Source organism: Pipra filicauda, unplaced genomic scaffold (genome assembly GCF_003945595.2).
Source record: "Pipra filicauda isolate LSUMZ 115617 unplaced genomic scaffold, ASM394559v2 scaffold57_size4234018_pilon, whole genome shotgun sequence".
NCBI lineage: Eukaryota > Metazoa > Chordata > Aves > Passeriformes > Pipridae > Pipra > Pipra filicauda.
In genome coordinates this window covers 1,642,965-1,666,807 of record NW_024104731.1, presented here as the reverse complement: position 1 = coordinate 1,666,807, position 23,843 = coordinate 1,642,965, and the positions used below count along the sequence as shown (strand labels likewise).

Here is a 23,843-nt window from a genome sequence, read left to right as displayed (position 1 = left end):
GGTTTGAAGTGGAGCTGAGCTTCCAGAAACCAGCCCAATAACAACAAAAAACCTTAATCTTAGTATGAAGACCTTGCATTGGGGCATCATGCAAATCCTGTTAATAGTGTAATAATTCTCCATTAATTCCCATCACTGTTATGTCATGTTGATTTTTAGCTGCTTGATTCATCATAATTTTGTCAATTATATTGAAGACTCTTTTTATATTCAGCTATTAAAAAGTGGCTTAGGTTTCTGTTGATTCTCTAATTTTTGCATCTTTTCCTAAGATCACTGATGTCCTGAACGACAATTCTCATTTTAGGAGTAGAAATATCTGTTGAAATTCTGTTTCCTTACTTCCTCAATATATACATGTTGTCCTTTTGAAGTAGGTTGTACTGCTTCCCAGGAGACTAGGGAAGCTTCTGCTCTTCTTTCTGTTTGAATCTTGCTAATGCAAGTGTTACCAAGATATTATGTGTTAAATCTGCAGCAAAACAACATTGATTTCTTTCATTCTTTTCTGTATGGAGGAAGGAAGCAGAAGAGGTTTTACTCTTAGCATTTATCACACCCAAGTGGGCATGGGAGTAATTTTTCTAAGACAAGAATTATTTCCAAAAATACGCTTATATTTATTCTGTTTGTTTAAGCTTTCTTGTCTGAGCTTAGCGGGTTTCTAAAGAGCTCTTTTTCCAACATGAAGATGGTGAGACCTGATGGATATTAAAATTTAAGTGAAACATTTATATTCCTAGAGGAAAGGTTCATCTTCAGGGAAAAAGAATGAACGTTGCTTAATTGATAGTGACACGTGTGCTGTATTTACTTTCAGTGAACAGGTGTGAAAATTCATCTCCCCTAATGGGTCTGTGTGATTTTGAAACTCTGACCCTTTTAAAAAACTGGAATCCCTAAGATTTTCTGTGTTTTAGATTGAGTGCCTGTTTGGAAGATGGAGGTGCCAGGGTAGGTACTTCCTTCCCCTGAAGGGTGAGTTATCATAGCAGAATTCAGGAACTGGAGCTATCCAAAATATCATAAGTCATCCTTTCAGCTTTTTATTAGATCCCAGGAGAATAAACCAGCTACCTTGAGCTATGAAGGTTCCACTCAAAGCATTTAAAAAGAAGTTTTATCAAGTATTTCTAAAAGAGCAGAAGAGGGTTTAAATGGTAACAGCAAATGCAGGGGGGGGTGATGTCCCATTAGCAGAGTTCATCTCCCAGGCTGATTTCTTTTAATCGACAGAATTATAACCAATGATGAACTGTTGGTATCAACATGTTGTAATGACCAATTAATGGAAACAAGGAGATGTTTTCGTTTCGGAAAATTGATGTGGTGAACAACAGGAGCAGACACAGGTAGGCTCATAAATTGCTAAATGGATGCACTGGAAGTGCTGCTTCTGAAAGATGAACAGCTGGGGAAGAGTCAGAGGAAGTGTTGATTTTTGTCTTAGTAAGATAAGTACTGACAATCAGACTAATAAAAACAAGGTTCCAGTAGGTTATTATTTTACTGACTTGTATGCCTTTCGTGTTGAAAGTGTAATGGAATTGGTGTCTCCCTCCACTGAGAATTAATAAGCTGTGTTTCACTTGCCTTGTGTTGGAGTAACTTAGTTTTACTATTCTGCTTTTTCTCCTCTGTGCTGCTTATGCTCCAGCCCTCTCAGTCTCTTGCCTGTAGGTATTTCTCACTTATTTATTTCTTATATGTCTTATTCCTCATTTATAGCCAAGTGTTTTTCATGGTGAGTAAACTTTGTGATAGCTTAATGAAATTTAGCTTTGCTCATCTCTGTCCTAACAACCTTCCTTCTGGCTAGATGAAATTAAGCTCCAGTCTCTTTGAAGACATTTTTGTGTACAGATTTTTTTTCAGGGAACTTTAGCTGATTGCTGAAAACATCTCAGATTATGGGCTGGCAGTAGTCACTACCAATTCTGAATATCAAAGAGGCAGTATCCAGTGTTTCCTTGGAAAAGGGTCCCCGTTAAAACAAGCGCCTCGGTACAGGGAGCTGCTAGCCCAGCCACGCTCTAAGAAGGTTTTTTTGCCATGAGACTGGTTACCAATGCTTTTGTTTTGTTTTTATTCTCTTTGTAAGACTCAGCCTGAGGGAAAGGAATGTTTTTTTGTGAAATACTCCGAAACTTAATTGCTGGGGTGAGGTGAGAGCAGACCGCAGAGCCCCGCAGGTGGAGGTACCGCCGTGCCCTGGGCTCACTGCAAGTGGCAACAAACATATGCAGAGGTTTCAATGGCTCTTGGAAGGTTTCCTACATAACCCTTCACTTTCAAAGCAGTTTATTTAGAGTTTGTAAAAAGTCAAAGCGGTGCCAGGTTTTTTGTTTGCTTTCGCCTTGGCGATGCTGGATGTGTGATCAGTATTGTGTGGTAGGAAATAGTCACACACGGTGCAAGCAACAATCTTATCCAACAGGCAGAGTAAAATCTGTGGGCTCCTAAAGGCAAAAAGACAGGATTCGTAAAAGTAGTTGCTGGAAGAGTGGTGTTGCTGCTCTTGTCATTGGTACACTACACAGTCAAAATCGTGGCATTGTAATGTACGTAACAGGAATTTTTGAAGGGAGAATACTTTGGTAATTATTTCTCACTTGCTTTAAATGATACAGTAACAGCTATAAATAAAAAAAAAAAAAAAAGGAACTTCAGCTCTGTTTCTTCCCGAGTCAGGGACTTGTCCCTCCTATGGCAGATAAGGGTGCCAGTGTCTAACCTAAAGTATAAAGAGTTACTTTCTCCAAGAGTGATTAGTCGTCTTCAGTTTAGATTTGACAAGTAAGAGGGTATATTCTGCTGCCTACATCAGGTTTCCCCTTGATGCTTCCGAGGAGGTTCAGTGTGTGCCAATGACCCTGAAGAGTTCTGGCAGAAACGTGGAAAAATCCTAATGGTACCCTGGGTAGGTCTTGTCTCTGAAAACATAAATCCTGAAGAGCAAGTGGAAGCTGCTGTTTGGGCTGAAGGAAGAAGTATGAAAATATTGGTTTTTTTGTCATAGCTGATTAATGGGCAAATTGAAAAAAAAAAAAAAGGCATAATATGGACTGGGAAACAGCAGAAAATGAGAGAAACCTGTTCAGAGAGGCTTCTGATGGCTGGGAACCAGAGGAGTGAGGAATGTTTGGAAATGGCTTCGAGCACTTGATGTTGGTATCAGTTACTCCAAGCCATGGTGGAGCACTGTGCATCCTTACTCTCAGCTGCAGTATTTGGTGTTGCAAGGCCCAACAACACAAAGTGCCCTGGTGGAAGATGTTCACCGAGTTTCCTCACAAAGTCTGACTTTCCAGCTCTTCTGATCCTTGGTTATTCTACTGGAGTGGCCTGGAAGCTCCAGCCATTTCCCTTGCAAACAGAGGAGTAAGGTCTGCATTATCTGTTTTGATCTTTTTTTCCCTTTCTTGGTCATTTGAAAAGCATTAGAAGGGCAGGGGCAGGTCTCCAAGGCTGATAAGAAGCATTATTGTGTTTCACTTTCCACAGTGAATAGCTCCAGGAGGGTGTTCCAGGACTGCTTGTCTTCAGGTATGCAACTGATACCTCTTACCCAAAGTGCCGAACTTGGAGCAGTCAGCTCCTGGAGGATTCATCTAACAGTGCATGTTTGCAGAGTGGATATGGATACAGAAGTCAGCTCTTCAAAATGCCCCATGCTGTCTAGCATAAAGCAGTTGGCTCCTTTAGGGAGTTACCCAAAAGGGTAACTCTTCTGAAGACTGGTGTCCAAATTAAAGTCAGGGAATCACCCTGAGTATACCCGTTTCTCTCCTTTAAACCGTAAAGATGTTGTACAGCAAGGCCCCTGTGTTAGGGTACAGAAAATTCACATGTGGGGCACTATGGTTGCTTCAGGCCGGGAGTGGGAAAGGAATTTGTCTCGCCAGCATGATTTCCAGGAAAGAATTAGAGGTGGCTAAGTTCATTTAGGGGGTACTTCCCCCACCTGCAACTGCCTGGGCGAAAATAAATTGAGGCAAAGTGGTCTCTCTCTACTTTTTCCTTCTAGCCAAGATTATAAAAATTAGTTGTTGGAAGGTTTACTACTGGATCTTCATGTTTTAAATGGCACGATTTTCCAATTGCTGAGCATGGTTGCCAACCCAGTAAAGCTGAACACGATTTCTCTGAGAGATGCAGCCCTGTGTTCTTGTTAATGCAGGAAGAGTCCTTCCTTTCTTGTGACCCTTGCATTCTTTACAGGCTTAATGCAGCAGTCAAAAAAAGTCATCCCTGTGTTTCACTGTGAGCAAAAAAAGAAATAGTCAAACCCATATGCTGAGCATAGGTGGCCCACTGCAGTTAGGCTGTGTCAGACCTAGTGCAATTATTGTTATAATCTGACACCTTTTCAAACTCCTTTTTTTCAGGCCCTATGTAATCTTCATCTTCAAGTAATTTATGTCTGCTACTGATTGGGAAATATTTCAGATAGAATGACACTTCCAGCTCTATATATGCAATACCATTTAACTTTTTATGGCTGATTCCAGGGCCTAAATATGCTTTCATGTGCACTTATGAAGCTGCTGTCAGAATCTATACATTGCATAACAGAGGGTAGAATTTGGCCCTTTATATACCGCTTATATTGCTTAAAAAAACCACTCTAAAACAAAAAAACAAAAAGCAAATCAAAAAACCCCAAATCAAACACAAACCCCAAACCAGGAATCCTCATAAAATTGTCATGATACATACTACATTTTAATGGCTGAAAAAGCTTTATTTAATTACAGTAATTCAAAATCTCACCATTTATTTATACAGGTCCTCCAGACATTCACATTTTAGCTGCTGCTTTCTGGCTCTCCAAAGAATCAATGATTTTACTCCAGAAACATTCATGGATCAATAGACTTTGAAGATTAGCAGGTCATGGCCAGGTACAAAATGCAGGTTGTAAACCCCAGGCTCTTATATTCACTTGAATCCTTCCTCAAAAAAATGTGAGAAGGGGTAGCTTTGAACAACAGCCCTCTTTGAATGGATTAACTCCTCGTGTATTTCAAAGGGTTGAGAATATTCCAAAGAAACTACAAATGTGGAATTAATTTTCAGGGACTTGAGAATTCAGTTAGCTGACAAATAGTTTTCCTAGATAAGCCAGGATGCTGAGGCTGAAAGTAAGACAGTGAAAAAGGAGTTCTGTACATTGAGTTAGGTTTTTGTTTTGCCTGGCTTCCCACCTTCTGTTGTAAATGGAGTGGCACAGAAGTAGCTGCCTTATTACTTTGCTTTTTCAGTCACATCTTCCTAATTTCAGGGCCTTGTTTTCTGTGCAAGACTGGATGCTAACATCTCTAATCTCGAATGAAGATAAATAGGGTTAATTTGTGTCTGCTAAGAGTGCTAAATTAATCTTTACCTCTCCAGCACTCAGCTCCAGCCCCTGAAATGGTCTGTCTAGACTTTCTAGAGAAGCTAAACCGGATCCAAGTAGCTTTTGAAGCCCTCTAATAACTGTACTCCAGTGCTATGTTGCTTCATCTGCTTGTGCATGAAAATGCTGGGGGTTAAAAAAGGTGGCAGGTTTGTAGTGGCAGAAGAGTTAACAGTATGAACAGAGATAGACTTCTGAATTCTGTTTGTTTCTTGGCAGTAAACTAAACAGGATATTTTCATTCATTTTCCTTTCTTACTCTCTTACCCTCAAGGTTGTCATCTTCATATTCCCTTTGCTTCTCATTCTTCCATGGGGATTTCAATTTTAGGTATGTTTCCCCTCCCACCACTATTCTTTAACCCATCAGTTTTGGTCATGTTTGACAGAAGGACAGATCTTTCAAAGATAATGACATAGCCGCAAGTTTTCCGAGAACAGGAATGCAGAAGAGGCTTAATTGCAAGCAATTAAAGAAAAGTACTTATTATTAGACACTAGAGAATCCATATAGAGGAGTGAGTTTAAAAATGATTCCTCTGCAGAAAAAAAGCAGCAGTGGAGTTTGTAATTGATAATGAGCATCAGACCCCTGTGAAATCTTATTTTAGCAGCACCAGGCTCTGTGCTGTGTGTGCACCAGGCTGCAGTTGGGAGGGAGGCTCTAAAACACCACTTGCAGTAGCAGTAAATCTGGTTCTTCATCCACTGGCTTTCTCATGGAAAGTGGGTAATTTGTTTGCTGCTGCAGCTGGAAAGGCCACGGACCTGCACGAGCCCCGAGTCCTGTGTGTGCACTCCAATTAGGATATTCCCTGACCAGGCCTGATCCACAGGACTGCTGGGACCTGAAGGAAAATCTTCCCCAGGGCAATATTATCTGCTTTCTCCTCTTCTGGGATGTTGCTGCTTTTTATTTTTGTGCTGTGATAAAACATGGAAACCTGTATTTGGATCAGCATATCCATAGAAATTGATGTATTGGGGGCTGGCTGTATGGATTTAATCTGTCAGGAAAATGTTTTTGTTCTACTGTATAGTTATCAAAGAGATTTTGTGGGCTTTCCCTCATGCTTGTCTTTAGGGAAAAGAGACTTAGCTCGTAGTTGCAAGGTGCACATTGAATTTTTAGGGCTATTGACAGTTTAATTCAGGAATGATCTAATTAGGGATCCAGAGAACTGGATTCACCATATCCTTAAGTATTGACTGTCCTGAGAGATGCTCTGGCAGATGGTTAGTTCAAAGTGAGTTTACCTTGGGCTCAGTTTCTTTAGACTGACAGCTTTTTTTACTCAATTAAATGAGACAACTGTCAAAAGCACAGACTCTGAGTTGATGCAAATAACTCTGCTGCACAGATAAAGCTTAAATGTGTTCCTTGAGTCAGCTGAAACTGTCAGGTGCTTTGAGTAACTAGTTCAGCCAGCCAGAAAGGCACACTGGCAAGTAGAAGAAAAGGTTGGGAGGTGCCTAAAAATAAAACAACTCCCAGGTTTTTGTTATCTTTCTTCATTGATTTTACTTTTTTGTCACATACTGGTATGGCATGTTGGGATCTATTCTTTGCTTTCACTCTTGTAGTCATTTAAGGAAGGAATTCTCGTTATGTTTTAATTATCCTCAGAAGTTTATTTGTTGTTAATGTGCCCAAAGTCCTTAGGCTATGAAAGCATGAAAATAATGAGCTATTATGATCGAGCTGTCAGGCAGTCCCCAAACTAACTGTCCTTTGCTCTGAGATTTCAACTGTTTGCAAATAAATTAATATGGTGGGGTTATTTCTGGCAATTTAGATATCCATATATGATGTTTGTAGCTAAAATCTAGAGTGTGCTCTGCACACTCTCTTGCCCCCCAGGAAGAAGTAAAGTAGCTCTTCCTGGTGCTGATCTCACTGAGCCTTTCTCTTCAGTCTGCTCAATCCTGCAGCTTTGGTTTCCTCAGGAATTACTGGGTTTCATGATGTTACACAGCCATTTGAATGGTGTATTCCCTGCACTGTCCAAGGTAAATTGCAATTCAGACTGGTATAAGTAGGCAACATATACTCATGGGTGAAACAGAAACCCCTTGTCTGCTGCTAACCTGAAAGTGAGTTGGGGGCATCTTAAAAACCTGGATGTTACTGTGGAATAAGAACAGCAGACACAGAAGGAAAAAAGCCAAAACCTGGAGTGCCTGTGGAAAGGGCTGTGAGATCTGGGTACCTGCTGGTGTACCTAGAAATGCAGAGTGCTTGAAGGAAAACTTGTTCAGACTTTATTACCTTCTTAATTGAGACAAGGGGGGGTAAAATTACCTTCCCCCTGCACTAGAAATTTGCCTGTTCAAGAGGAGGAGTGGGACAGGGCATGGGAAGAGTGGAAAAGCATATTACCTGCTCTTATCAGACCACTTTTATGGCTTTTTATAATGCTTTTTGTATACCCTCAAACATGGAAGACTCATAACTTTCCATAGTCTAAAATTATTAGAAATGTGGACAAACTTTTGTGATTTTAAATTCTTAAGACGTGAGCAAAAAGTCCCTTGTGAGAATGAGGTTTGACTCAGTATCTCCTACAAGGACAGGAGCCTCTGTTACTCGTTACAATAATCATGTCCCAAGGTGCGTTTTATCAATACTTTAGAAACCCTTGATTGGCAACTTCCATTGCATGGTTGATTGAGTGCTTTAATTTCCATTCCTCAAATGTATTGGAAACGTGAAATTTTCAAGCCTTACCTACGAATCTTCTGTGTTATTACTTAGGGGGGAACCTGGGAATCAGAAAGTCAGTGTTCTGCTTTGGACACATCCTCCTTGCCAGCTTTGTTGTCAGCTTCCTGAGCAACTGCTTCCAATTTTCCCTCCTTATAATTATATATTACCTTGTTTCTCCTGCTGTCGTCAGAGTGCAAGTCATAGAGGAGTGTACAACACCAAACTCAAAATAAATGTAACCAGTTCAACAATAAGGAGGTATATGTTTAAAATTTCTTTCTCCCTCATTAGGATGGGCATTTTTAGAACTGGTGTTATTTTCTCGGCATTGCGGCTTGATTCTGAAAGGAACATTGTCAGCTCAAATAAAAAAAAAGTCCAGCCCAATGACTTGTGTAGGGGTTTTGCATTTAAAAAACATATATATGTCACTTGATACATTTAATTGACTTATTTGAAAGTCTTTTTAAACCAGGAGCATTAAGCTCTAATTTCAGTCTCAATGAAAATGCTGACTATAATGGAAGTTAAAGAGAAGTGATGAGAACATCAAAGGCCTTGTTATGTCTATTAGGAAACAAGATACAGAACTGTCTACAAGCCTAGAGGGAAAAGGAATGATGAAGGCAGGAGTAATTGGGAGGATGGGTGTGGCTTGTGGGCGTAATCAACAGGCACTGAATGCACGGGGAGTGTCTGGTGTGATACAATCTGGGAGGCGGGCAGGGCTTCTGGGGCTGAGCTTTGTGTACAAAGGCTACCAGGTAGCTGCTGTCATTTTCTTTTTCAGCTTGAAAGATCATTTTTTTTAGTTCACTTATCATTGGGAAAATTTGTGATTAATACTGCAGGTTGGGGATAAGTATTTAAACCCAGCGCATTTATCTGGCACGGTGCTTTAAAGGAGTGCTGCAAAGGAGTGGTTCTGATAATAAAAATATATAGTTCTTCTGCCAGACACTGGTGGAAGAGTATCTTGATGTCAACATAAATTAGGGGTTGAAGGAAGTGAAGAGTATTTGGTCAAACCTAATTATGAGCTCTTTTCTCTATTTTTATCACTGAAGATTGACTGTTTCTTTGTAGATATATATTTTTGAAGGGGGAAGCAGTGAAAGTGAAAATAGAGAAAGCATTATGGCATTTATTGCCACTCTTAACCTTTGAATTCCCTCAGTCCCCTGTGGTTCTGTATAGCTACAGCTGTGCCAGACAGGTTTGGAACCTGTAGGATTGGTTTGGCCAAAGCTGTGCCATCCACTATCAGCTGAAAAGCACTTTGGCCAACAGTTTTTATCTCTGGGGAAGAGCTCTATGGATCCAGAGTGCTATAGCATCTGGATCTCTACCCACTCATCAGCCTGGTGATTATGTGAGTTTATTAGGCTTTATTTATAGAAGCTATGCATTTGGGCAATTGATGGGGCTCTCGGATTTCTTTCTGGAGTTTCCTTAAAGAGAAGATGGAGAAAAAAAAATTATATTTGTTGTACAGTTCCTAAGCAGTGGATCTGCTGGTGTGGAAGGGGTTGGACTTGGCCAGCCACGCACTGTAAGGTGATCTGTGCATGTTCAGTGGGATTCCTGTGGATGTTGGGCTGTCTGGCAGTGCAGTCAGAGCTACTTCCTTGGCTGTCTTGCAGAATGTCTAGAAATCCCTGTTAAGTTCTGTAAATCCTGCTTTTCAGCCCCAACAAGATTTACAATTGAAAGAAAGTGAACACATGTTTTTCATAAGCCAAGTGGTAGATGCCTGTTTATAAGTGATCAGGTAGCATATGCTTCTTTGTTAATTTTTATAAAACTATTGGTTTTTCTTCACCATTCCTCCTTTTTTTTCTGTTCTCATCCTCTCACAGTGTGTTGTACTTTATGAATTGTTTTGATGAGCTTCAAGAGACAGTCTGTTGTTCTTGTCTTTTTAATATGTTAAAACATGTGGATGTTGCTTCAGTACCTGCTTTTGTCATGCCACAAACAGATTTTTAGCTTTCAGGGTTTCAGTAAATTTCTTCAGAATGCAATAATCTAAGACAAGCTTTGACACTTTCTATCCCTAACCTGGAGGATAAGTTGTCAACAGCAGGTGATCCAGTGAAAGTCAAGGATACAATCTTCTTTCCCTCTGCAATGTCCTCGTTCATTTAAGTTTCAAAACAATTTTCTGTTTAGAAAAATAGAGACTGTTCTACCGATGGCAGAAGTCGGTATTTTCCAGTGAAACCTGAAGGCTCTGGCCTGCTCAGGAGGGGACACAGCTCTGCTGGTAGAACAGGGCAGGGGGCTGTGCTGGGAGAGGTATCTCTTCACCTGAAAGAAGCTCTTGAACTGTGTAAAATGCAAAAATAAATCCCAAATCAACAACTTGGTGGTATTTCAAATTTATTAGAATGTTGTATCAAAAGACTCTAAAATGAGTCTATAGTCAGGTTCGAGGAGGCTTTTCTAGAAATGTTTAGTTCTGAGTTATTCATGTGTTTATTGCTACTCCTTCTCGTGTTTATTTTCAGATATTAGGTGAGCGATGTTCTCATTCTCTGACACTGTTCCAATGTCAGTGCTTATTCACCAGTTTCAGCTAAAGGTAATTCAGTGACTACCTGGCTGTTGATAAATGATAAAAGAAGGAAAACAGATTCATAGATTAATATTAAGTGATAGTCATAGGGAAGCGCTAATTGCAAGTGCTAAAACAGTTTCATAACAGTGCTAATAATACACTCCATTCTCATTATAAGGCTCCCTGTTATGATTTCATCACAGTGCAGGCACGTGCACTTTGGCTCCTCGCTGCATTAAGCCCTGGATTGTCTGTGTTGTCAGTGCCTGCTGTCGGAGTGCACGTGGAGAAGGGATCCAGCCTCCTCAGGAGCAGCCCTGCCTTCCTCGGGATCTGCTGTTCCCGAGCTCCCTGGGGCAGTGGCTGTGGCCACCAGGCTTCTGTGACAGGCAGGCACGTGGCAGTGACCCACCTCATTAGTCCTGTGCAGGAAGGAACCCAAAAAAGGGCCCTGTGTCTTTAAATTTCTGTTAGTTCACATGGTCTGCCTGGCGATAGACCTCTGTCCTAAACCTGCGGAGTTAAATTTACCCAGAATGACAACTGTATACTCAGGGTTTAGTTACATAACAGCAGTTGCTGCGTTTCACATTGCACTAATCCAAACACAGCGATAAAGCAGGCCGGGGAAAAGCTGCCTGCTTTTGGTGTGTTCCACAGGCAAGAGCACAGGCCTTTCCAGCTGCCTTTTCTGCCTTGCTGAAAGGATTCTCTGACCCGGCTGTCTGACCATCCAGTGGCTTGTTTGGTGCTTTGACTGAGGGGACAGCAGATGATGCTGTTTGCTGCACAGCTCTGGGAGTGATGAAGATGGGTGAGAGGATGTTTGTAAGGGAAGTGCAGACACCACCCTATGGGTTTGAGTGGTGGCGTTAGGGCCTGCAGTGAGTACACCCTGCTCAGCTTTCCTGTGCTGCTCTGGAACTGCTCTTACCCCGCTTCCCCAGCAGCTCCTTCCAGCAGCACCCAGAGGAGGCTCTGGGAGTGAGGGTAAAGCAATTACCTGTGCCTGCTCTCCCCTCCACGGTGGACAGATCATCCGTCTCAGACCGTCTCATTAGTGTGTTATGGCTCAGCACTGAGCCTGCTGAGAGCAGGCCCCGCTGCACCCGTGAGTTCCCTTTCCAGTGCAGGCATTCCATTCCCCATGGGAGTGTTTGCAGGCCTTGTTAAATAATAAAGACATTTCTCCAGCTTCTCCTGTGTTTAATCAAAATGTGAACTCTCCCCGGAAGTGAGGAGGGGCAATAAGAGGGAAGGTGGAGGATGTTGAAGATTTGAATTCTTTCAAGGGCTTGGCGTTGGGAGACAGCTTGTCCCGGGCCGTGTATTTCCTTGAAGCTTCCTCCACATCACTGCCGAGCCCCTGGGCTTCTCCCTCATCTATGTCTTTTTTTTTTTTTTTGAAACCTCTGAGGCAGGAATGGCTTTTGTGTATTTTGTGCTAGCATCTGCTTGGCACCCAGTAAATAAAAATTAACAACCTCCATGCCACGCGAAGAGCCCGAAGGTTGGGTGTCTGTACCCCGGCTGATCCCTGGAGAGGGTTGGATCTTTTTGCTGGCAAAATGCTCGTGGTCTGCAGTGGAGCCTGGCGAGGAGCCATGGAAATCTGTCATGCTCCGTTGCACAGAGCACTGTTGGTGAGCTCGGGGAGGGGAGGAGGCTGCAGTGGGCACAGGAGACCCGAGCACACGGCGAGGGGCAGAGCGGCGGCACCGGGGGGATCACTCACGGAGCTGCTGCAGTCCCGGGGGATCGCTTCCCAGGGCCGGGGAGAAGCCTTAAGTCTATTAAGGGAAGACGATAAAACCTAGTTGCTGAAAGAACCGAGGTTACCATAAACCTCACAGAGTGTTGCCACTGGAGGAAGTTGACATTTCAGTGCTCAGGCTTTTCAGACTCCTTTGCGGTGCACTGGGAAGCGCTGTCCAATGTCACCGATGGTCAGGGACACCAGTGGAAAAAAAAAAGGTGGTAACACAGGACTCAAATGCATGTTCAGAAACATATGTTATTCTTATCCATATCATTTGTTTGGGTTTTCTTAACTGTAGACTTTCTACTACTTTTTATGCACCGAACTGTTAAGATTAGTTAAATAGCTATATGCTGGCTCTGGAAAGAGTACACTGAAATTATTTGCATGGATACATTACCTTTGATCTCTCACACAACCATCTTTAAATTTAGAGTTTTTACTACTTGCTCAAGAATTCAGAAAAATAAAAAAAAATTTTCTTAAGCCAAAGCAGTGCTGCAGTCCGCAGTATAAAAAATTGGTGATTTAATAGGTGTCCAAGAGCAAATTGTTTTATTTCTTTCTGCCTCAAGCAAAGCTTGTAGGAGCTAGTAAGGAGCCACAGTTAGAAGATATTTGAGTGTTGAGAAATGGGGTTCACTCTTCTGCTGCATGATGATCTGAAAACCCCATCATAATGGATTGAAATATTTGGTTTGTATTTTTCAGTTTGGACAGACAGAGCTCCATTTGTGAGTGTTCCCTGATATTTGTCTTTTATTTGAGAGCTAATGGGCTTATTTTCTCTTTTCAATGAACACATGTACTGTTCATCCCAATTAGAATGAGGAGATATAAAACACTTGATTTTTTTTTTCCTTCCTATTCAGCTCTCTCGTGTTTCATAATTTGTGTTCCATTTCTTGGACACTGTTATATGAAGAGCCATTTTGGTTGCTACTTTCAGGATGAGAAGACTCGAGAGAGTGTGGCAGAGAAAAATAATGACGAGGAAAAACACAATTCCTGCCTCTTGAACATACTAGAAAAATCTTTTTGGCTGTGGTAAATAGCTGTGTTTCCTAGCTTCATCTCTGCATAATTAAATCCAAATTCTTAAAAATGGATGTGCTCATTTGAGTCACTTATTTTAAAAATAAAATCAGAGATAGTAGAGATGTGGTTTTGGAGTCCAAACTTAAGCTTTTAAAGCATTAGTAACTGTAGAGTTGATACATTATATGGTTTTGCTTCCAAAAAAAGACAAGGGGAAGGGCTTTGTCTTGACCTCTGAGTGTTAAATAGAACCTTTCTCTTGGTAAAGACAGCACCATTTTCAGACCTGTTTTGTGTCCGTCTCTGTACACCAGCAGCTCCAATCTGTGACTCAGTCTCTGGAGCAGCACTGCCATGTCGTTTAAGTACCTTGGGGAGACCTGCAGAGTGGAAATGGTCTTTGATAGCCTAGCTCATTTTTGGCTTTTTGAATTCTTTTCCTTCCCCTTAATACTTCTGTAATTGTCAGTAGGAATAATCTTCCATGTGCCAGGAGCTCTGCCTTGAGAGCAGTGTCATGAAGTTGCTGGGGGTTTTTTTGGTGTGCTCCCCATCAGTGGCCTGGGCAAGCAAAGCAGTGAAAGGTTCTGGGTTTCTTTTGCTGCTAGTAGTGACTTTTTTTTTTTCTTTAAGCAAGGTAACTATTTTCACCTCCTCCTTATGAAAAGACACAACGTGAAGCTGCTTGTCTTCCAGCTGCAACAACATTCATAAGAGATTTTAATACAACAAGCTCTGTCACTGGTGTTCTGAAGTTTTCCTGGAATTTCATGGGTGTCTGAATGCAAATTTATTCTTCCCCCCCTCTTTTTTTTTCCTGTTTGAAGGTTAGTTTTCTTTAGGGTATCACTTCATTCCTGCCAATCTGATAAAGCTAACTTAATTAAAAATATTACCATTAGATCATACAGTTCTCTTTATTAGTTTAGTCCATGGGGCTCCTTTTCCACTGGGAAATTATTTACTTCAGAAGTTGCGAGAGTAGCCTTGGCTGGCTTTGTTTAATGCAGCTGCTTTAAAGCTTTCCATCAGATTAATGTTTTTCCAGGTCTTTTCTTGCAGGTACACTGTTACTCAGAGATAACTGTGATTGCTCAGATCTGTGGCAGTTGCTGCAGAGCAGTGCTGGGATTGGAGGACTTTATGGCAAAGCAGACACAAGGATTTGTTTTGGATGGTTGATTATTTACCCCTTTTCTCTTCTCCTTTTCTTCCCCTCTTCCCTGTGCCCCCAACCCATATTTTTTCTTTCCAAGTGAAAAAGTTGTGTTTTGCTGTGTGGACTGTTGGAAGTATTTATTTTCTGCTCCAAGGATTTTTTTGGCTTTACTTGGCAGGGAAAGGGGGGACTGCTAAAGAGCCTATCCTCTCTTTCTCACAAGCAGTTTTAAGCAATAACATTGACAGCTTGTTTAGCTGGAGGTCTGGTCTGCAGGCTTGTATTTATACTTCCTATTCCTTGTGTTGTGGAGGAGCCATACTGTAGTGGATGCTGGAAGCAACCTGAATGTCATATGTCATATCATCTGCAGGTACAGAGTGGAGGAGCAGAGCAGTGTGTACATTCTGTGCTCCAAAACACTTGGGATGTGACCTCAAGCAGGCGATTTCACCTCCCTTCTGGTGTTGCACTTTCCATCTTGTATCTGATGTTCCTTATCCTGGCATGATCCTTGATAGCTGTTCAGACCTCAGGACTGCTCTGGTGCAACTAATAGGTGGCAGTGAAACTCATATTACACATTGGTTTGATAGACTTAATTCTTTCAGCACAGACACGTTTTCGTCTTTGCTACCAGTGGATCTAATCTAGAATTGAAGTTGTTGGTTTTTGTGAAATACTTTTAAAACCCTCATACAGACTGGATAAACTGCCTTCAATGCACAGGCCTATAGAAGTGAATTGGCAGTGGGGTTCTGAGTGCTGTTGTAGCCTGGGCAGCCCCACAGTCTGGGCAGTGGAGAGCAGGAACAAGCTGCAGGCCTAAAGGCATCACTGGCCACAGCTCAGGACTCATTGCTAACCTGCTCAGTAATGATGTTTTGTTGGAGGCCTTTGACATGGGACTGTTTATTCCCAACGTCTGTCTGTGACCTGATTACCTACATGTCTGCATTAGTCTGTACAAGAATTAATATTGCTTGCGCTCAAACACTTTTTTAGGCTGATCTCCGAATGTTGAATCCATCCTTGAGGCCAAATCCTCTTCTCCAAAGACTAGCAGTCCTACTGAAGCAAAAGTGAGGAGGCTTTCTCCCCCTCATGTAGCCTGTTTTATTTTCATGGGAAGTGACTGCCTTAGCTTAGGCCATGCTTAATACTTACATGCAGGCGGCGTTATTTTTCAAAATGCTCCCTCCCTCATAATTAAAATTCATGAACAGTTCCCCGGAGAGCCACCTGAGGTAACAGAGTCTTTTCAGTGCGCCATTAATATACAGGAACACTGAATACAGGCATTTGGCTGTGTTCACTCTTCCTCACTCTTCCCTGGCTGGCCGCCTGTATGTGTTGTGGAACAACAAAACTGAAATCTGGACAATTTATATTTCAGCAGTGATGGGATATTCTCTCTTTCCCTGTCACTTCACATTAAGGACCTGCCACTAATAAAACTAATTAATAACTCTTGGCTCCACACAGAACCCTTGGACTCCCCAGTGCTGGCTCTGTGCCACAGTAGCTTTTGAAAGAAGTGCTTCATCTTAGTCAGGGACAGGATGAATATTTCTGTGCAGTTCTAATTGGACCAAGTGCCTCGGCAGTTCAAAGGCAGCGGCTTAGCAGGCTGCAGATCTCTAGGTAGGATCTGCTTTCACAGCCTCCCAGCCAGGGCACTGGTGTGGCTGCTCTGGGGCTGTGACGGGGCAGGAGGAGGTGCAGAGCTGCCCGTGAGAGCTGGTCTGTGCTGTGGGGCTGTGCCTGCCCCCCGGGCACTGGGGGGAGGTGTGTCCCACACCTGGACAGCACAGCACGTGGAGGCTGCCTGGTTCCTCACTTGAAATCCTGTCAAATGGATCCTTTGGGCTGTTTTAAAACCATTTGATGAAATGATAGAGACTGCACTGACCAAATGACAGCCTTGCTGAAAAGTTCCATCTCCATGGGAGGCTTTGCTGGCGTTGTGATGCCACTTGTGGGCGTATTTTGGTTTTTTTCTTCTCACTGCTGACATAACTGTGCCAATGAAATTTTGTAGTATAGGCTGGTCTGGGTTACATAAAAATATTGTTCTGCCTTCTACTCTCACTGCTCTCTTTCCCTTTAGAAATACTATTTGCTTGCACACTCTAGCTTTGAGACCCTTTCCACTGCTGTATTTCTGTTCAAGTGAAGGAAGCAGGCCCTGGTGGGATGTCATGGTATGTGTGTTTATTCACGACCAGATCTTTATAAACAAGAGTGTTCTGTCTGATACCTGTGCAGGACTTTCTACAGGCATTTGTTCCTGCCCAGGCAGCTGCAGTTCTTTCTTGACACCACCTTCCATACACGTTTCATTCAGAAGGGACAACACTATAAGGAATATAGTTGGAAAGAAGTTGGCCAGAGAATTTCTGTTTTAAAAAATTTAATGAAAAACATTGATGTGGACGTATGTAAAGGAAACAAATGGCAAGCAGCAAGCTCTTTTGTATTTTTTTTGACCTAACAAAAACTGTGTGACCCCTTACCACCATTCTCCTGAACTTTCTCCGAGTGCCTCTTTGTAATTGGTGCTAATTTTTCAGGCTAAGCTATTTTTCAGGTATGGAGAAGGCTTCAAGCTTAATTAAAACAACTGAGTAGGTTCATAGCTGGAAATATCAAGCATTGATTTTAATATCCCACAATGTATCAAGCAAATGAGTACCTTTTCTTCATCACACCCACCAGTTTACTGTCAATATAAGACACTACTCATTTATTGCTATTAATTTGTTATGGCTGCGGATACTGCTTTACTGACAAAGGTGGATTCTCTGGCAGAACTTGTTCTGTGAGTAAAATGAAGCTGCAGGAGGTGGCAGATGCTGGATTGAAGGTGGAGAAGGATGGCAGTGGTGAGAGCACCCACAACCTGGGTGCCTTGTTGAGACTGAGGCTTTCATAACTCGTGTGTGTCCATGGTGCTGCAGTGTTTAATCTGCATTCCATGCTAGAAGAAGAAGGGGTGCTTCTGATTAACTGAAATAATGTCTCTGTTGGCAGAAGGAATACATTGACAAATATAATATGAAGTTGCAGTTTTTTCAGGTTCTCTGTCCTGTTCATTGTGGAGAAGGTAAAAGGTGTGAAGTGAGTCCAATTTTTTTATGATGATGTAGTGCCACTGACTCCACTGTCACTGCCCTGGAATTACACCAGTGAAACTATACAGAAGAATCTGCCTCCTGGTCTCGTTGCCAAGTAAACTTAAAAGTGTCAGTATTAAATTACTGAAGAGCAGCCCCTTGCTCTGCAGGTCCCAGAGAAGTATTAAAATCCATGTTGTACTGTCAGAGGAGAGTCCCCAGCTCCCAGCTGTATGCTTTTCCTAGTCTCATTCTTCCAACAGTTCTCCTTGACATTGCATTTTAATCCTTTCCAGCAGAACAGCCAGTTGGCAGCCTCATGGTCTCAGAAAATATAGTAGTTGTCTCTTCCCCCCCAGCATGAAAAAAGAGGAAGGTTGGCCGGAATTATAACTGGTAACTTCAGTTCCCTCATTACTGAAAAAGCTTTCAACTCCTGCCATCTCCTTCAATTTTCGTGGGGATGTCAGGAATAAGAACACGGCCCAGCACAAGTGTGTGTTTCTCTCCAGCTCTCTTGCACCGAGCTGTTTTCAGTTACTTACTTGGGAAGTCAGAGGTGATGTGCAAGTGTGGGATCTGCAAGACCCTCCGATTCTCCTGGGATTTGCTGTTCCCTTTATATCTGTTGCTGCCCCTCCACCTTTGTGTTCCTGTTTGTGGATGATTTTTGGTAGTAAAAGGGCTGCGTTTTTCCTGTTGAACAACAGTTGCCTTCATAGAAATAGTTAAGCTGGGGCTGTCTTTACTCATCGTTCTTTGCAATCAAATCCAGTTTTCTGGGGCAAAAAAAGAGTTTGTTTCTTAGCTTAAAGACTTTTTTTTTCTTTTTTAAATGATGTTTTGTTTGGTTTTTTTAAAGGTGTAATCCACCATAGGGTGCTGTTGGAGGAAGGCAGGTGCTGGTTTATTAAATTCCCCCTGTGCTGCACATCAGGGTGTAGCAGAGGAAGGCAGGACAGTGCTGCCAGAGATCAGCAGTGCAGGAGAGCTGTCTTGGGGAGCTTGAGCTTGAGGATTGGGAGAGAGCATCAGAGGAACTACAGGTGACAAAATGACTGGGCGTTTCACAGCACCCAAGCAAGCTTGGTTATGTAGATTACAGGAGTGAGAAATCAGATTTAGGTTGGGCACAGGTACTGCTGAAAGCAGAGCTATTATTGGGCATGAGTTTTGCAGAGCTGTTCTTGTAATGAGAGGCCTTTGTTTCAGGGTTTTGAACTGTCGTGTCCTTTTTTCTACTGTTGAGATGTTTTTGTTCCAAGGTTATTCCCTCTACAACCACGTTTTGATACCATTATTTTCGTTTAGAAGAAGGGTACTTTCAGTCAGAATTTAGCATGTGAATGGCTTCTTATGTGGAGGTTTTGTCTCTTCCCCAATGTTTGTGCAAGCTCTTTTTAAGGGAAGCATGACATGGGTGCAGCTTCAGAAGTGCCTCCATGTCCTTCAGGTTCCAACCCCTCTGCTGGAAAATGTGCTCAGGGGAGCAGGGAGCAGAGAACGGGTCTGCAGCCACACAGGGAATCCTTTTACACACACAGTTGTTGAAAAAGAATGTAAAAATCGAGGAGGATGTTTCAGTGAGTCAGAAGCTGAAATGGAAAAGAAAATTGGAATACTACTTAGTGCTCCAATTTGGCATGCAGGGGATATTCTAAAATATCTTGTTGGTTCTGTTATTGTCGTAGCTTTATTTCGGAAGTTAGGAAAAATAATAATTTAGAGCCTAGTCTCCTGTAAGTACGCCTGTTTAAAAGCTTACTTGTTCAAAGAGATGATTTATTTGACTGGGTTTGGGTGGCTCTAGAACATTGTTCAGTGCTGAGCTTATTTACCATTTAAACTTATATTGAATTATGGTGTTTGGAAGGTGCATACCATTTTGCATCTGTCTCATATTTTTGGCTGTTCACTCTCTAATGAAATAGCAGTGCAGGCTTTGATTCCTGTGCATTTATTATATATAAGAATCCTTCTCGGCTTCTGTAAGGTTCATTTGTCAAAAAATAAAATAGTTCTTGGTTCTGATACTTTTGATGATGTTATCAATATACAGTGCTGTCTATATTGTCTAAACAAGTTGTACTTGAAATAAAAAAACACTTATATATCAGGAGGTGAGGTTTTTATGAAGTCATTGCCTTGGGGATCTTCTTTCCTGTGTTGGGTTCATGCCATACACTTCATAGAAAAAATACATCATTTATTGGTAACTGTGAATGTGTTGGATATAACTAGTTTATTTTAAGTTGGAGGTTATGATATGTTAGGATTTTGATATTACAGAAATTGGGAAGATCACTTGAAAATTGTAGGGTTTTGTACTTGCCAAAAAGTTCCTGCGTTTCCTCTGAGTTTTCCATTGGCAGCTATTAGCACTGGAAATTTCCTGTATTTTACAATGTTGTGAACCTCTCAGTCTCTCTGTGATTTCCAGGTAATGTTCTGCATGGCTGTGCAGACACAAAAGGTGTGATTTACCTGGTGGGGTTTGATAGTGTCAGCTCTGCTCCACCATTAGATTTGTCAGAGCCTTGGTGTGAAAGTGCTTGTGCACTCGTGTTTTCTTACACAAGTTAATTAAATAAGGATTTATGACTCCTGATTTATTCCCAGAAGCACTTCATATAAATGCAGTACGGGAATAATCTGTTGATAGCCTCTCTTGGTGGTGATGAAGGGTTTAAGTAATGTATATTTGCAAACAGAACAAGTTCCAGCATGTTCATCTTCATGCTGAACAGGACAGGGATAAGGCTGGCAGGGATAGAGCTCAATTTGAAAAGAGCACTTTCAGAAGAGAGGCTATGAAAAGCAGGACTGTGGTGGTCCTGAAAAGCACAGTCAGGCTATTTGCAGGTACTTCAATGTGGTATCTAGCAGGTTATCACTAATGACAACAAATGTACAGTATTTTTTTGTGTGTACATGAGTTCTTGCAACATTAAGAATAGTGCAAAAAGATCCTTGGTAGTGTATGATATATGGTAAACATAAAGCCTGCATGTAAAACCTGCGTAGTGATTTTTATCTTAAACTGCCTTTCAAGTGTTCATAATAAATCTCCTAGTAATAAAATAAAATTTGAATCTAAAACTAGGGGCAGATCTCATGTTACTTCCTTGACTGAAGACTGGTAGTCCAAGTGGATTGCCTGGCTAGGGAAGTCTCACTCCCACTGATGACCAGATGCTGAGGAAGGCTGCTGGGAAAAGTATAACTGCATTTCAGCCCCATTTCTTATCCTTTATAGTACTTGTCACTGGAAATCTCACAAAATGGCTTCTTAGCATTCCCTTACATAGAATTGTTTGCAGAAATCCCCTAATTGTCTGGTTTCCCAAACACTTTATGGAAGAGCTCAAGAGTCCTCTGCTGCAGCCAGAGAGTAACAAAATACCCTTCTGGTATATTGGGTTTTGCCATCCTGTGGTACACCTGTTGTTTAGGGCATGAAGGTACCTGAGAAAAGGATGTCTGTCTTAAGACCCAAATGCTTAATACTCTGCTTCTCTGTCAGAAATTTGGACTAACTTAGTGTGATTCCTCTTATAGGCTATCGCTCCTATCCTTCCTTTTGGTTTTGTTTTTTTTCCTGGGGAAAGAAAATATTCAGATGTCTGCAGTGTGTATTGTTCTCACAAGATCCTACAGAGGCTAAATGGTCTCTTGTGCAAAGCTTAAAATCCTAATTTGCAGTTTGCCACAATATGCTAATGTGTTCGTGCTTCTTTGGGACAGGTTTATATCTAAATACCTCACAGCAGTGCTGTAATGGTATTGATGAGATTCAGGATGTGTTGGGGAACTTCCTTCTTTTCCTCTGGTACTTGATACAATTCCAGGTACAACTCTGACACTAGAAATGTTTTAGGACAACAGTTGTTTCTTTAAAAATGCCACATACCCAGAAAGGGCTTTGGCCAGTGACTGTGTTATGTCACTGGCTGAACTATTTTTTTTTTACTTCCTCATTTGTGCAGTAATTTAAAGGAGAATTGGAATTTATTCACCAATCTTGAATTCTGACACATTCAGTCTAAGAGTAAAATTCATTAAAAGAAGTTTCCTGTTTTTTAATCAGTATGGAGTAATGTTCAGCTTTGTACAGACTTTTTAAAGTTATTTCCTTATGTAGGACTTTTTTTTTTTTCCTTAATTCAAACTTCTAAGTACTTTTCAATGGAATTTTTAAGCTTAGGTCTTTTTAAGCACCTGGTATTTAGCACTTGAAGGACTGCTTCACTTTCCATTTTGCAGGCAAGTTTTTAAAAGCTTTTGCATGTGTTTGCTTTTGGCTGATTTGTTGTCTAGATTTTTAGAAATCTTTTCTGGTGGAAACATCCTGTAAGTCTGTTTTGCCACCTCGAAGCTGTCTCTGCAGGCAGATAGGTTTATGTTAAGACCGAAGTCCATTCTGTAACTCCTCCTTCCCTTCATCTATTATGTAAAAAGGATAAATAATGTAGTTGAGTTCTCGTGTCTGCCTTATGCATCAGGCCATCCCTGGCTGGTTGGAGTCCTGGCCCTCCTGCAGGACAGAATTGCACCAGAATAACCCACTCTGCTCTCAGGGCACAGCGCTGGTGCTGCCTGACAGAGGCATTTGGACATCACACCTATTTTCTATGAAGACTTTTTGTCTTCCTGGGACACAGGGACTGTGATGACCTCTTTTCAACTTGCTGGTTTCCCACGGTGTGGAGGGGATGACTGAAAGAGCAGCTGAAATGAAAGAAAAGAGGCTTCTGCTGCCATTTGCGGAACAGACTGCTTTGCAGGCACATGTTAGAGCTGAGAAAAAGCAAAGGAAGGAGGAACTGGGGAAGTGTGGAGGGGAGGTGGAGTCTGGGGAAGGAGAGGAAGGCTCCTTGCTCGCCATTCAAGCTCTACTCCCAGTGGAAAGGTGCAGTTCCCCATTTTGCTGTGATTTCCCCCCGCCCCAGACATCCCCTAACAACAGAGATGTTGCTGAAAGCATGCAAATGCTTGCAGTGGGGCTGTAGCCCTAATGAGGTCTGTGTGAATGTCTGGAGTTTCGTGTGAGGTAAAGAATGAGAAAACTGTCATGGGGCCATTACTAACATGTGGCAGGTTGCTGTGTGAAGCTTGGCAATAATTATTTTCTCCTTCAGATGGAGGCTCTTTGAGCACAGTCCTAGAACCAGGTTTGCTTTGTTTATGGCAGTGATTCAACTTGCCTGGAGCAGCTCTTCCACCTGCCTACTGGGTTTCTCCAGTGCCATTTTCCCCTCTTATCAATCCTTCCAAAATCTGTCTTCTGGAGTGCCTGTTTTACAGGGTATGCTGCCTCCTCACCTGTGTCAACCCAAGCTCAAGAGATACACGGTCTTTTCAAAGTACCACCTTGCAAGCCTTCTTTTTCAGCATTAAATTGGAGTACATGTGTCAAACAACACAGGGGGTAGATAATGCTGCATTATTGCATTGTATTGGTGGTTTGATGGTGGCAACTCTTGTTAAAGCAATGAAAGAAGTGGGCAGAGGTTCTGTCGATGGTGCAGCAGGAACAGGCTCTTGTGTGGGGGTGAGTTCTCAGTAGCCTCGTGCTGAACAGTTTCTTTTGGCCCACTGAGGGTTCATGCTGTGCCCCTTTAGAAACAGCTCCCTCCTTTCCCTAAAGACAACAGGATGAACATTTCAAGCTGATGCAACTTAAGTGAGATGGGGATTATCTTGCTATGAAGCAAGTTAATTGTGAATTTAAAAGATACTCCAGTGGTCATTTTTGGGCCTAAGTTCTTTAAAGTATCTTGACATTCATTGGAGGAGATCATGTGCTTTTTCTAGAAGACACTTTCTGAGCCTACCTAGTGATTCTGTCATATATTCACCAGCTTTAAACATTTGCTCTGAAATGTTTCATATTTAGTATAGGGCTATGAATATGAAAACATGGTATTTCAGAGTTTTGGGGGAAGTTTTAAACATGGGCTTCTACATGTTAGATTTCCCTCTGCATAGATGAAGATTTAAGTTTTTTTCTTTTAAATTAAAGACAACCCCCCTGAACTCTAAACTTTATATAACATCTAGGAACACATTTGTCTTTTCCTGTGGTGTAAGTGAGAATGTATAT

The 23,843-nt window shown here is 41.8% G+C and overlaps 1 protein-coding gene across 1 annotated transcript in view; it reads left to right on the top strand.

The window, feature by feature from the left end:
• RORA (RAR related orphan receptor A) overlaps positions 1 to 23,843 on the top strand; it is a 358,502-nt gene that overhangs the window by 15,365 nt on the left and 319,294 nt on the right. The gene's annotated exons all lie outside the window — the stretch shown is intronic.